The sequence below is a fragment of the Quercus lobata genome, chromosome 4, assembly GCF_001633185.2.
Source record: "Quercus lobata isolate SW786 chromosome 4, ValleyOak3.0 Primary Assembly, whole genome shotgun sequence".
NCBI classification, from domain to species: Eukaryota; Viridiplantae; Streptophyta; class Magnoliopsida; order Fagales; family Fagaceae; genus Quercus; species Quercus lobata.
The window spans coordinates 58178160-58188147 of NC_044907.1; the positions used below are offsets into that span (position 1 = coordinate 58178160).

At 31.3% G+C, this 9988-nt stretch overlaps 1 long non-coding RNA gene across 2 annotated transcripts; it reads left to right on the forward strand.

The window, feature by feature from the left end:
• Nucleotides 1-2210: 2210 nt before the first annotated feature.
• Nucleotides 2211-6537, forward strand: LOC115983259. Of its 2 annotated transcripts, XR_004089936.1 has the most exons (5): nt 2211-2552; nt 3826-3858; nt 4304-4399; nt 4529-4988; nt 6413-6537. It is a non-coding gene; the product is annotated as an uncharacterized LOC115983259 (long non-coding RNA). The 2 variants fall into 2 exon arrangements; XR_004089935.1 differs by having other exon boundaries at nt 4304-4988.
• Nucleotides 6538-9988: the final 3451 nt, after the last annotated feature.

Sequence of the window (9988 nt, forward strand, 5' to 3'; positions counted from 1 at the left end):
TATATATATACCAATTTCGTTTTATAGCTTTTAGTTTAGATTCTTTCCACTTTTTTAAATTTGGAAATATGATTTAAATTTTGGTATTGTGGTCATTGATCAGATTGGTTTTGAATGTTCTGAATTAAGAATTTGAATTAGTTTGGTCCACACAAAAGTGGCTATTATGTGTTTGACTAAATGCTTGAGTTAAAATCTGGTCAGGAAACATACTTATGAACACATATTTGTTTGGTTGCTAATCCAATAGGTTGAGAAGTCTGAAAATAGTTTATAACCCAATACGTTGGTAATTATTTGTAGCTTCATTGATGGTATGTACTTAAAATGATTTCAAGCAGCTTCATTGATGGCATGTACATAAATGATTTCGAGCAATTGCTTCAAATATTTTTTATTTTCTTGCTCATAGAAATAGCTATTAATACATTATTGCATTGTCTCTATTTAAATGAACCTTACTGTATTTTAAATTTTTTTCCATAAAGAGTGGCTTGGCTGAGCCTAATAGCACCGCTTCGAATAATTGTGTGTTACTTTCAACCCAACATTTGGTGTTTTTGAAATTGATTGTATGTCTTACTTAAGATGTATCCAAAGAGTTTATGAAATTTGGTTTTAATTGTTTATAGAGATAGTTGAAACTGAAATAAATAGGCATTTCGTTTGATTCCTTTCAAATAGACACTCTTTCAAACTACTATTATTTGCATGTACTTAAAATGTACCTAAAGGAAATCAGATGCATTTGACACAAATATATGTTGTTGCAAATGATCTCCTCAATAGTTTCCAAGAAGCCAGCATAATCAAAATTAGGGGTCATCAAGAGTAGATAAGCAGAGATACTTAGACTATTTGTCAATTGTTTCGTTTCGAAGTTTTGAATATTGTGTTTATGAGTTGCTTCTTATAAGAGATAGTGGCATAGTGCCCCATGTGTATATGTGGCATATTATTCCTTGGCAGCAAATGCACGGGGTCCTGAAAATTGTTGACAGCTTGCAATATAACTATACATGCATAATTGTGTCACTACTACTTCTTCATGGACTTGAAGTTTTATAAGTCATTGAAAAACCTTTGTACATGGTTAGATCATCAACTTTGCCAAATCAAAGAGATATAAACATGTCAGAATGCTCAAAAGGTTTAGTATCAGAGCTTAAGCTTTAGGTACATAGATATTATGTTACATTTCATCGACTTGTGAACTAGGTTTGTTTTAATGTCTTATTGATAATTTGACAATTATGTTTTGGGCCTTTGTTTATCTTATATAGTGGTTTTTTATCTTCCTTTGTCATGAACAAATGAGCTTCTTTGCTCTAGGATAAATTGTTGTTAAAAAAAAATTAGTGGACTTGGCAACATTTTTTGTTTTGTTTTGTTGTTTTTTTTTAAAAAAAAAAAAAATATATATATATATAAATATAATTTATACTATATAATTAATTTTGCAATATTTATCCCGTGCATCGCACGGGTTAGCGACTAGTATATATAAAAAACCGAAACCTATGCTAACACTACAATTTTCTACGTCAGCATACAATATTTAAAAAATTAAAAATTAAATTAAAAACACTATCCCCAAAGGCTACACCACAATTTTCCACGTCAGCATACAATATTTAAAAAATTAAAAATTAAATTAAAAACACTATCCCCAAAGGCTGTGAAAACACGTCCCAACTTCATTCACTTGACCAGCTCTTTATATTTTATAAATTAAATTAAAAACACTATTTTCAAAACCTGATACTTATCTCTTTTTTTTTTTTTTTAACCTAATACTTTTCTCTCTCTTCACGTTGCCTATTTTCAAAACCTGATACCTTTTTTTTTTTTTTCTAACCTAATACTTTTCTCTCTCTTCATGCTGCCCTTCATTCGTTTCTCTTTGGCTTAAACGCAGAGCATCCCTGTTCTCCAGTCTCCACAATTTTTCACGTCAGCATACAATATTTAAAAAATTAAAATTAAATTAAAAACACTATCCCCAAAGGTTGTGAAAACACGTCCCAACTTCATTCACTTGACCAGCTCTTTATATTTTATAAATTAAATTAAAAACACTATTTTCAAAACCTGATACTTATCTCTTTTTTTTTTTTTAACCTAATACTTTTCTCTCTCTTCACGCTGCCTATTTTCAAAACCTAATACTTTTTTTTTTAACCTAATACTTTTCTCTCTCTTCACGCTGCCCTTCATTCGTTTCTCTTTGGCTTAAACGCAGAGCATCCCTATTCTCCAGTCTCGCTCTCTCTGTATACTTCTGTCAGGTTTTGAAGCTCCCACGTTTTTTCACATCAGCCATATTAAAAAAAAAAAAAAAAAGCTTATGTTTTCCCGATAGGCCTCTTTGCCTTTGCCTCTCTCAATTATCAAAACCCTAAAAGTCTAAAACCAACCTTTCTCTCTGCCTTTCTAAGCCGTTCTCTCTATATCCCTGATAGTCCACCATAGCCATCTCTCCCACCCATGACTAAGCCGTTACCCGTCATAGCCATCACAAAATCTCCAATGTTGCAAGCCCAGTTACGCAGGTGAGATGCTCTTAATATCATGTATCTAATCTTTACCTCTCGCTTTCTCTTTCTAAATATTTGTTTTTTAATGTTCATTGGCTTTGCTTCTTTTTGTTGATTCCTAGACTGAATTACTGTTGTTGCGTAAGTAATATTTTGATTTTCTATTAAGTTCTTTTTCTAATACTGTTGTTGGGTATTGTTAGTTTTTTTTTTTTTTTTTGGATTTAATTTTGTGAATTCTTATCTGGGTTCATGTGGCTACCACTTAGAAACTTGATTTTAGTGTATAGTTTCTCTATTGATCTATGAGCCTTTTAATTCTAGATATAAATTCGAAATTCATTAGGAATTTTAAATTATGATTCTTTGAGATTGTGTATTTGAAATTTTAGTGGAAATTGAGTTATGGGTTTGAATTTTTTATGATTTATATGTTAGATATTGGGATTGATATTGATGGTGAGATAGGTTTATATAGTAGAAAGGAGATTAATTGAAACACAATGGTCTCTAAGATTATCAATTTGAAAGTTTAAGGGATATTGAGAAGTGGGTTTGATTTTTTATTGATTTATTTCAGGTAAGTTTGTGCACTGAGATTAGAGTTTGTGAATTTGGGTCTAATTTGATTGGTTTTTAACTATCAAGAATAATTTGTGCATCATTTATCTTAAAGTGCTTAATTGGGATCATATATAAAACTGTCTTTTTAATATATATATATATATATATATATGGGAAGACTCCTGGGTATCATGGTCATAATTTCAAACCCATTGCTAAGGATAGCTTAGTGGTTCAACAGCCCCTGGTGAATGAGAGGAGAGTGGGAAAGCTTAAATTTTATTAAAAAACCCACAGGATATAAATGGAAAAGACCTGATGAATGTCAAAAATGGAAATAGGTACACCACTGTAAGTTATGGTAATTCTAATCTTGATTTTTAATCTACAAATTTTATTTGTTAGTTATGGTAAGGTTTGTACAGTTCACACACTAAAACCTGATGAATGTCAACTTTGGTGTTTGTTTGCATCTTGATTCTTTTACAAAAAGACAATTAATTTTTGATTTGTTTATTTCTTTTTACTTCCTACTGCTTAGAATGGTCCTCAGCCACATGGTAAGGTTGTTTTTGCTCACTTGGTAGGGACTTAAAACTATTTGCTGCTTTACTTATACTGACCAAACTCTATTGTGTTAGTTGGCCTATTTTGAAAGTTCCTTCAGTCAATGTGTAATATATTATGTTATCTGTCTATTGAGCCAAGCTTGATTTTGATGCAGGTAATGCAGCTAGAGCTGAATTTGAATATGAGGGTATAATTCAGTCAGCAATTTATTTATTTATTTTTAGAAACCATTTTGTAAGCAAGTTTGTGTATAGCTGAGTGATGAAGGCAAATCTAAAATAAGGACATTTTTTTGGATCTTCACGGTTCACTGAAGAAAATAAGTCTCTACGGCCAAGTAATACATGATGAAACTCCATACTGAACCGCATGCTTCACTTTCTTTAACTCATCTTCATTAGCACCTGAAACAAAAACATGAAAACTAAATGAATACCTTGCAGTAGGTCTATCAAATCACATATACACTAATTTGCAAACTTTCTATATTTATTGTAAAGGTTTGTGGTAGAAATTTATTTGTTCTGTTAAGTCTCAGAATAGGCAAAGGAAAATGCAATCTTCTAATCTTAATGTTTTTAGATTTCTATTTGTATTCAAATTAAAGATGTGCATTTCAACATTTTATCAAGGATGTGCCTAGGAACCCAAAGACAGATGATTTTGTTGATGATAATTCAAGAATCTCATTCGGCCAGTTGATACTTATATTAGATGAACTCCATAAGGTATGCCACGTCTCATCTTGCTTCATTCGTTCTATTCATTCTACTGCACATACCTAAGCTAGCATATAGATCATCTTTTAATTTGAATTAAATCATTCTAAATCAAAGTAATGTTTCATGCCTTTGTAGTCCGCCAAAGAAAGCTGCAATGGTGATTGTGTGAATTTAAATGAGAGCAACATATAATGTATATTGGATATTCAAGTGATCAATGAGGTCGGAGGGTCTACCACTTTCTGATATGCTTAGATATATTCTTATCATTATTAAGCCATGTGCCTGTACGGTAACCTTTTCAGAATACTTTTTCTTTATGAACAACCTTTTCAAATAACCCTATTTTCCAAAAGCTGAAAAATAAGCTATACCAATCTGGCACGTAAGCATTTAAACATTTTGTTATCCTTATTAAGTTATATAAGCATTTAGACAATTTTGAAATTTTGCTATTACTATTGCTACTTCAAACAAACCTCATGTAAGTTCTGCATCTTGAAGATCAAGTAAAGAATACCTTAAGAGAAGATTTCTTGAAGAGAACTTCAATGAGAGTCTTCTTTCTGTAACAAGTCCTGCATATTGGTGTTAGGTAAGCCTTTCCCTCTTTGTTTATGTGAGTTGTTGTTGTTGTTGTTGTTTTTTTTTTTTTTTTTAATAACATATATAAATTTCCTTAACATTTTTCACATTACTTTTGTTGTTTTCTAAAATGAATTTGTTGTTTTGTGTTAATTTCCCTATTTGATGTAGAAAGCTTTGTTGTTTTCTAAAATAAATTTGATGTTGGTGTTTATTTCCCTATTTGATGCATAAAACAAAATATTATAAACAATTATTCTTTTTTTCCTTATATTCACTTATCTGTTGTGCTTGGAAAGTCTTTCCCCTTTCATTTCAAAATGCATGACATCACCCCTCATCTTTATGATAATGTCATGATAGGTGATAAGTATCTTTATTTTAGCTTAGGGCAATAGTAATTTTTATTGTGAACATGATGTGATGATGCAACGATGAGTTTATTTTACTTTGGCTTCAGATAGTAGCCATTCTTATCGTGAACAAGGTCACTGACCTGATCAAACTACTTTGTAACAAGTTTAGCCCTATACTGATCAATAAAACTGTTAACCTTATTAATTTGATGCTTCATTTGTTGTTGGAATTGTACTAGAAAAGAAATAAATGTGAACAATATTAAGGCTTTTACTATTGTTCTTATTTTAAATTTTATGCTTGGTAAGCTTATCAATTATCACGTTTAAACTTATGCTTATCCCTTCAAAGTATTTGCAATGTAAAAATTTGCTTTCAATGTTACTCCACCTTTTTTTTAGGATCAAACTAAATAGAAAAAAATGTGTGGAAAGGTTATTAATTTGATGCTTCATTTGTTGCTGGAATTGTATTGGAAAAGAAACAAATGTGAACAATATTAAGGCTTATACTATTGTTCTTATTTTAAATTTTGTTCTATTTAAGCTTATCAATTATCACATTTAAACTTATGCTTATCCCTTCAAAGTATTTGCAATGTAAAAATTTGCTTTCAATGTTACTCCACCTTTTTTTTTGGATCATCTTATTCTTATTCCACCTATTACCAAAATAAATTTAACAAAATAACTTTAAATTTTTTATAACAATCCAATCTATCCAATTTTAAAGAATGCTGTATTAGATAAGTTTAACCCGAACACAAAGTTTGGATTAATACATAACTCTCTCTTTTCTCATCTAATAAAGAAATTTAAAATCACTATTCTATATAAAACCAATCATAGAGTTTAGATTAATATATAACTCTCGCTTTTCTTTTCTTATCTAATAAAGAAATTTGAATCAACTAATAAAGAATTTTTTTATTTGACTGAAATGATAGAACTAATAAAGAAATTTAAACTAATTACGTTCTACTAATAATTGCTAAACCAAAAAAAAAAAAAAAAAAATCAGTATAAAACTATTATTGTTATAAATTATTCCCTTTACTTAATAATACTTATTTTACAGGTCCTACTCTCATCTTGTGCCAAAATCTGTGTTTGAAGCTATGACTTATGAGCTATTGGAATGTTGGTAATAATGTTTTCATTGCCATAAAGCAACCAAGGTGTGGCCTTTATGTGTTATGTGGAATATCCTACATTTGTAATTAAAGATTTTTTTTTTTAAACTATTTGTAATAGTTATTTAACTAATTATCCCGTGCATCACACGGGTTAGCAACTAGTATATATATATAACTGATCCATACCAACTTATTGCCCTAGTGCAAATATCACAAGGGTCGTCTCCTACTTTAATTTTATATCATGTACATCATTCAATCAAAGCTATCACACTAAATACATATTACTTTATCTCAAACATTATTGCCACCATTATTCAAAATTATAATACAAAACATATTATTTATTTCAATCATCATCATGATTCTTAAACATTGGGCTTTGTCGATTTTGTAGGCATAAAACCCCTGAGAATTTTATATCCCAATATAAAAGCTCGAATCATCCAAGAAATTCAATAACTCCTTGTAGCTGGAATCATTAATCTTGTTCCAATCACCAAAAGAATTTTTTTTTTTTTTTTTTAATCATCTATTGGATCAAACAAATTGGCTATCATCCCTCAAAGAAGCTTTATAATCACCATCAAAGCCACGGTAGCCCCACGTATATTTAAGGCCATGGCAACCCCACGCATATTCAAAGCCATGGTAACCCCATGCACCCTAAAGCCGTGGTGAGCCCATGCATCATATTGCTATAATCATCATATCATTGGAACCCTTGGAATCTTAAGCTCTATCAACATCAACTATCTTACACTTGGGGACTTGGATCTAAAAGGCCCAATCAATCCAACATCTCGACATCCAAAGACCTTTATCTTGTTAGAGAAGTTTATGATTGCAATTACTATTGTCTAACCACAGTGAAAGGCAAAAATCTCACGGAACCTATCAATGGCAAATGGCTGGGGTTATATCATACTTAACTCAATCATCATATTTCCTACAAACTACTTCAGAAATAGAGAGTAAGCAATGTCTTTGCTCTAAACTATGAGTATCTTATGCTTATTTCAAAACTATGAATATTTTAAGATATTTTTCTTACATCTATATTTATATTTCAATCTTACTTGCAATGATGACCTTTTACAACTTGATATCTCCAAAATAAAATATCATGATTCCAACAAGTAATTATCACAAAATAAAATGTATGACTTCCATTTGCCATATTTTGGCTTAAGTGTATCAATCTTTCAATGATCAAAACATGTTTCATACTTCAAACTTATACATATTCAAATTTGATAACAACCTCTATGGTTGGATCTCTTCAAAATAAGATGGTCTTGCATTTAGAAAGTGATTTCAAAAATAGATATTGCCTCCATGACCATACTTTGATTTTTTGAACCCAAGAGTAGTAATCAAAATATCTTGACAAAAAAAATATTATGGCTAAATTAAATATAGCTTATAAGGTTGAACTAGTTTCAAGTAATTTCATAAAACACAACATATATGACTAGAATAATTTTCAAAACATCACATAGAATACAACATTTACGGCTGTATAAGCTTACAACATACTTCACATATTACATTACATTATATCACAATATATCACCAAAGAAAATTTTTGGAAAAATACACACAACAAAATATAAAGATCTACTCCAACAAAGCCATTGCCAAAGGTCTCTGCTGGAGAAGAACCACCATTGGATAACAAACACCACATGATCTCATCCATTTGATCAAAGGATAAAGTTCAACCATCATTGATGAAATATTCTCCTCGGATCAGCTATCTTCTTCATCACAAACAATACATGATTCGGCGACACAACAAATATGATATAGCAACCTACACGTGGAATAAGAGTCCTCTTATGGTAGCACCAATCTTGCATCCAACCATGAAGCCAGAATGTTTCTTTACAATGCCTTCAAGCACTCTTGAAGATCAATATTCTTAAGAGCGAGATTAGAAAATTTTCATGCATCGCTGTAAAGTAAAATACCCTAGTCAAATATCTAGCGATAACAACAAAAGAGTAGCTGAACATTATCAAGTCACAATTCCTTCTAGCAGTATGAGCAATTTAAGATCATGCTTAGAGATCCTTTACTCTAGGGAACATCATGAATATATGGGAGAATCATAGTTGGGACTTTTCAGAAGTAGTCTCTCCAGCTGTAACAAAATCAACAAGGCTCTTGTGAATTGCTATTATGTTCTCAATAGTAAAAACTGAAGTGAAAATACATCAGCATTAGATATACATGACGAGAAATAGGTAAGGGGCAGAAAACTACCAAAGTCTGTATATGTATCCTCAAACCCCTCATCACATTTATCTAGCTATGTCTTGTCACTATCTCAAAGCTATTGGAATCATAAGTACAAAAAAAGGCAAGCCCATGAATGTAGACAAGGAAGAAAAGAAAAAAGAAAGAAAGGATGTATGAAGATAAAGAGATTTTGGAGATACCTCTTTCACAAGTGCATAAATCTGCATCCTACCAACAATAGTATTCCTTCTGTACTGCTTCATTATAACAATTGGATAAGCAGTGACAATAGTTAGACCTATGGAACCAATAATTAGGTTTATAAAAGTATCAACTAGGTTAAGGGTCTAGATTTATCACAGCTAGAATTATCACTAGATCAGACATAAGGGCTTCCACCATAGTATTATCCTCTTAATCCACTATGGGCGCAAGGGAAAGTTAGGGTCAATTGGAGTCGCCACCTAGTTATATGGTCTAGGAACTATGAATATAGTCCTTACGAGAAAGGACCTTTGATCTTACTACCAAAGTTTGGGTTCAGAGTTTAGGTATGCTCTTGGGAAGGTTTTAGGCACCCAAGATCGCCTAACCCTAAGGTTGGCCTCCCATTATTGTGTCCTATGTCTTAATCCTATTAAAAACCATCTTAATACTTGTATTCTAGACTCACACACACACACTAACATGGCATCTATAACCCTAAACAATCATACTTATCCATCTACCCAAACAAAAGAAAGCCAAACAAAAGAAACCCTAATCATACATTGAACATATGAAAAACCTTATCTAAAACAAAACATGGCAGCAAGCATATCATCAAGCAAAACATATCAAATACAAAAAGTTAACATAATAGAAACCCTAACCATACATCTAAGAAAACCTAACACAAATGCATGAGCATTTCTAATGCATGACTTACCCTTTTACTTACCTCTCAGCAACATGTGGATGGATGGCATTAAAATAAAGAAACCCTAGACTAAACCCTAATCTAGACATATGAAAACAAACAAGCATGTTAAAAAGGTGAGCAAATATTTTATGAGGCTTAAAAACATGTGAAAAGGAGGCTATGTAGACAAACATGTGAAGGCAGAATCAAAACAAAAAAAAAAAATTAGGGTTTTCTTATTAATGACATCATGCACGCTAGAACAGGTCTGCATATGCATGAGTTCAGCCTGCGTGCGTAGGTTAGTTCATGCATGCACAGATCCTTACCTAGAAACCCTAATCAACACAGAAACAGAGTAGAAACTTGAAAC